Source organism: Gorilla gorilla, chromosome 6, assembly GCF_029281585.2.
Source record: "Gorilla gorilla gorilla isolate KB3781 chromosome 6, NHGRI_mGorGor1-v2.1_pri, whole genome shotgun sequence".
Lineage (NCBI taxonomy): Eukaryota > Metazoa > Chordata > Mammalia > Primates > Hominidae > Gorilla > Gorilla gorilla.
This window is the reverse complement of record NC_073230.2, coordinates 81,062,481-81,068,601: the sequence shown is the minus strand read 5'-3', so window position 1 is coordinate 81,068,601 and position 6,121 is coordinate 81,062,481.

Sequence of the window (6,121 nt, the reverse complement as noted above, 5' to 3'; positions counted from 1 at the left end):
CTAAACTTACAAATGTTTTAGAGAATTCTTTGGCATGATCTGACTTTCCAACTAAAATGTAAGCAACTTGAGGGTCAAACTTATCTTTTTTTATCACCTGTGCCCAACACAATGCGTTAATCATAATAGGTGGTCAGTTTGTTGAATGAAAGAATTGAATGATTCAAATATCATGAACTAAATTATTTTATCATAATGTTTATGAACTACAACAATACTTATATTTTTTCTTCTGACAACTATTATACTTCATTGGCATTTAACTAAAAGTAGTAGTACACTCTTAGTTAACTTTCATTTTTTTCATAGAGTCAGTTAGGTTTCATAGAACCATCAAGGTTGGTTGGTAGATATATTTGTTTGTATTTGTTCCTCTAAATGAAAATGGTGATTTTTTTTCAAATATGTAATTTAACAACTTGATGAACAGTTGCGGACTAAGACTTGGGAGGCTAATTATAAGTTATGAGTCCAGCTGGCAAGAATTTATTAAGCACCAACTGAATAAACCAAACTATGCTAGCAGCTAAAAATATATGAAAGGATATATTAAAAAAGAAAACCATGTCCTGCCTTCCAGACCTTAAATCAGAGAAGGTACATACATGTGCATTCAACAAACGTTACTGACTACACTTTACACCATGCAAGGCACTAAAAGGGAGGAGGACAGCCAACAAGTCTCAGTTCTCAACAAGAACCTAAAAAAGAAATTAACAAGTAACTTCATGCCAAGCTCAAAGTCATGAATATCACTGAAAAATTACAAACTGATTCCCTTTGAAGCCTCAGGAAAGAAAGCAGGTGAAATCATGGAAGTCTTAAGGAAGTAGGTGCCATTAAAAATAGTTCAAGAGAATTTCCCTGATTACATAAATTAGTGAATTCACTAGTGATGAAGGTATTGAAAGTAAAGGTCCAGAGGTTTTCAGAGTAAGTTACTCACTTTCTTAAAAACAGCAATCTGTTTGTTCATCTCATCAAGTTAGTTTGGTGACATAAAAAAATTATAACTTCTGAATTAATGGCCATTCAGTATGAAGAACACTGAAGAAATTTCCTTTCAAGGTTCCTGATGGTAATTGTAGCTGAGGAATCTCAAGACTGCAAGTATCACAAGAATATTTTAACAATCAGGAGGTGCCCTCCTACCGTTGCACCACTTGCCCTATTGTGGAAGGCCACACTGCAATACAGTAGTCCCTGACCACATGTGGCTATTGAGTACTTGAAATGTAACTTTCTCAAACTGAGTTGTGCCATTGGTGTAAAATACACACTGCACTTCAAAGATTTATTTTATTTTTATTGAGACAGAGTCTCGCTCTGTTGCCCAGGCTGGAGTGCAGTGGCGCAATCTCGGCTCACTGCAACCTCCGCCTCCCAGGTTCAGGCGATTCCCCTGCCTCAGCCTCCTGACTAGCTGGGACTACAGGCACGTGCCACCACGCCTGGCTAATTTTTTTTTTTTTTTTGTATTTTTAGTAGAGACGGGGTTTCACTGTGTTAGCCAGGATGGTCTTGATCTCCTGACCTCGTGATCCTCCTGCCTTGGCCTCCCAAAGTGCTAAGATTACAGGCGTGAGCCACCGTGCCCAACCCGAAGACTTATTTTTTAAATAATGTAAAATACACCCATAGTTTTATATCAATCACCTGTTGATATAATAAGATTTGGGGGTATATTGACTAGAATGCATATATTATTAAATTATTTTCACATATATCTTTTTACTTTTTACTGTGGATACTAGGAAATTTAAAATTATATATGTGGCTCACATCATATTTCTCTTGGATTAGTGCATGTCTAAAGGCATTGTGAAGAAGAATTTTTTGAAGTATATCATGCTAGAAAGGAAGGATGCACTGGCATTTTAATATGATTATTTGATATAAAAATAATGAGCTACTCAACACATGCTTCCCCATAGCTAGGAAAACATAAACATTTCTCCTGACGAACTGGAATCTCCTGCCCCACTCTGATCTGATAGTAGGTGGCATCATTTCTATGCCTCTCTTTTTCTCCAACTGGCAGAAAGGTGAGCCTAAAATTCAAGTTATTCAACTGCAGGATCTTTGAGGGAGGTCCTGGTTTTCTGGTTGAGTTTTATCCTACGCCCTTTTATTACGTGCCTTTGTTTTAATCCTTATTTTAATGGTTTTATTATCGTAAGTTACCAAGATAGCGTTTTGGAACCAAGAAGAGCTATGGAGAAACGAGAGTGAATGAGACTCATACTATGGTGCAATCAGTGAGATGCCACCCTTCAGAGCTTGGAAAGACTCATTATGTCTGAGGCCCATCTCTCTGATACAGGTGTGAAGCACAAGGGATGTTTAGCGATACCAGCCAGGACACACATTTGGGATCACAAATATACAGCAGAAACTATTCACAACTGACAACCACAGATCCATAAGACAGAAAGGCACCATATTCAAAGGGCAGAAAGAGCACTGAAGTCATGCAAGCAGCTGTAAGTAATAGGGTATCATATCAGGCAGAAGTAGCAGAGACTATCAGGAATACTTAGAAATCAGGCAGATGGTGGCCATCATCAGATTTGATTCTATTTCATGAAACACCACAGAGTGGAATTAGGGCATAGGGACAGCATCCAAAGATCCAAGGAAACTTAGCAGAGGCCTAGTCCCGTGTAGACAGAAGGGGACAATTTCCATATCTATAGAGCCACACTGGCCCCTAGGATATAATTCGGAATCATGGCCTCCCAGATCTAGTGAACTGCAGAGATTCCAGCTCAGAATGAGCAATAATATGGGAGCCCAGCAGTAGTAGCAGGGCCACTATATGTACCCAATGAGGAAAAGAGAGTCAAAGCCTCCAAATATGCTTCCTATTGTTGTTGAGTTTAGTCCAGGGACTGATAGGTTTGCTGCAGGTAGGAGTAGATTCAGCACACTTTTGTTCAGGTAGAAGCAGAGGAGGGAAGGAAGATGTGGCAAATGCCTTCTCTTTATAAACTGGAGGGATTATAGTGGTGCCTATGCAACTCTTGTTCCAAAATCAACGCTTTAAGAATATTTAGGCAACTTTAAAAGAAATACTTCTTATGAGCCTGGCCAACATAGTGAAACCCCGTCTCTACTACAAATACAAAAAAAAATTAGCTGGGCATGGTAGCGGGCGCCTGTAATCCCAGCTACTAGGGAGGCTGAGGCAAGGAGAATTGCTTGAACCTGGGAGGCGGAGGTTGCAGTGAGCCAAGATGACGCCATTGCACTCCAGCCCAGGCGACAGTGCGAGACTCTGTCCAAAAAAAAAAAAAAAAAATTCCTCTTCGGTGGCTTTCCAAATCTATGGAAACCGTACTGCTTCCTGTTAATTCCTATTCCTCTCCAAAAATGCTTGTAATATTTTTAATAGTATGGTTGTGTATATCCATTTTAGCACTGGTGCAATCTTAATTAAGGTTGTAGAAAAAATATAGAATTTGTGGAACGTTGTGTAACTTTGAGAATCCTTATGACTGCATTTTAAAGAAATAATTAACAACAAGGAATAACTAGTAATTTTTTCAGCTATAGAGAGAGGTATGAGAAGACGAGGACACAGGAAAGATCATGGCCATATAAAAATCAGGACCACAGAGTCACCACAAATTATCAGAAATATTCTAAGTCAAGTATACATAAACTTGACTATTTTCTTAGAATGATTTTAAAAGATTTAGCACAAAAATGGGTTTCATTTCAGAGAATCAAAATCAATAAACATTTTAAGTGAAAAGTAGTACACAATTGACTACAACAAAAAATGAGGAAAAGTTTTGGGATTGAATCAACCATAAATGACCTGTTAAATGTAAAGTACATTATGACTATATAAGCAAAATTAAAAAAAAAAAAGGCCCAAGACCCAATGAATTCATCAATTTTTTAAAAAGAAGCATGAGATCAAAGGTAGAACTAAGTGGTGAATTTCACAAAGTAGACCTAGGCAATTTCAAATTGGCTGCTATACTTTTCAAGGTAAAGGACACAAACCAACAGTACCTATATATACTTTTCGTGATATTTATTTCAAGGAGACAGATCAAATTAAAAACTTCAAGAATGTTTTCTGCCTGGTAAATATTCCAGCAACCCACATAGGCACAGACTCAGACACTTAGTCCAATAGAACTCCAAAGAGGTTTTCCTGACACTGAGAAGAGGGGGTGAGTTTTGGGGGAAAAATTTTTAAAAATAAAGTACTTCCAGTCTATATATTGTAAACTCACCTATTCATGGATTTGTGAAATTTAGAAACAGCCTAATAAAAATTCTAGGACAACTGAGTTGTCACAACGTCACAAGAGCACAAATTCATATTGAGTGACTTTTCTAGTAATATGAACAAAACCAACATAAATTTCCCTCAACATATCAGAAATAATATATATTCTATTTAGTTCCAAGAAAGAAAAAAAACTTTTATAACTTGAGAAAACTCAAAATATATGACAAACTGTCACTAAATTAAAATAAGCTATAGTAATAAGTGACTATGTAAAAAACCCACTACAACTATGCGTTCATCTTCACGTACAAAGGCTATTTCTAAATGGGTCAGAGTAAAGCTTTGGCTGATACATGCTGATGGCAGAATAGGGCCAGAAATGAACCAAAGCTGTGTGTATTCCAGAACTCATTGATATTTAAATCTGGAGTGGGTCTTTGTGCTTATATTTGAACATGTTGTGAGAACATGAGCCTCCTGTTGCTTTGTAGTAATACATGCTCATTCTTACAAAATGTTTGCCTTGTATGGTTAAGGTATTTTACTGAGGCTATAAAAGGAGGGCACATTACTTTGGTGGGGGTAGAGGAGAATCAACACAACTATTTTGCTAGTGCACTACTGCTAATACATGTCCTGCAAATAGAAGCATGACCTGATGGGGAAGCTTTAAGAGACAATAGTAGTAGGGACGTTGTCTTATGACTTGGGAGTGGGAACAAGGTATTCCCCCATATGTATGTATTACTTCCCCTTTGCTGAAATAAGCGCAAGAAATAACTAATGGTTTTCTCCGCTATAGAGACAGAGATAGGAAAGGATACAAAAAAGACCATGGCCATAATAAAAATCAGGACTACACAGTCACCACAAATTACCAGAAGATGAGAGAGAAATACTCTGTCAACTATACTACTGACATACACTGGAATGTCGTCTTAGAAGAAATTTTAAAGGATTTAGTGAACAACCAGTTATTATTTCAGAAAATAAAAATTAATAAAAATTTTCAGTGAAAGGTAGTATACAATTGGCTATTATAATTGGCTGTTTAGTTCTTTGTACCCTCCACAAAATTGCAAGATATTTTTTAACTTTTTATTTTAAAGTAATTAAAATTTCACAAAAAACATGCAAAGAAATGGACGGGAAGGTCATGTGCACCCTTCATCCAGTCCTCATTCTCAATGTTAACATCTTGCAAAACTGCAATATTAAAACCAGGAAACTGACAATAGTACAATCCATGGAGCTTTTCATAGAATCCATAGATATTTCACCAGCTATACATACAGTTATTTTTGTTTGTGTATGTGTGTATAGCTCTATGTCATTGTATCACATGTGTAGCTTTGAGTAACCACTAGCACAATCAAGACACTTAACTGTACCATCACCATAAGACTCCCTAGTGCTACCACTTTATGCACACCCCACCCTCTCCCCTTCCCCTCCCTAACCCCTGGCTACCACTAATCTTTCTCCATAATGATCTTATTTCATGAAGGTTGTATAAATGAAATCATTCAGTAATGTATCTTTTTAAGACAGGTTTTTTTTTTTCACTCAGCACAATTTCCTTGAGGTTCATCCAGGTTGTTACCCATAATAACAGTTTGTTAGTCTTTATTGCTGTAGTCTATAGCATGCTTATATCACAGTCTGTCCAACCATTCACCCATTGATGGGCATATGGGCATTTCCAGTTTGGTGCTATTACAAATAAAGTTGCTGTGAACATTCATGTTCAAATTTCTGTGTGAAAATTAAATTGCAACATTTTTAAGGGAATGAGTGGTGTTTTATTCACCATTGTATTCTCAACACTTCATATGACACATAATAGGTAATCGAAAATGTCTGTTAAAGAAA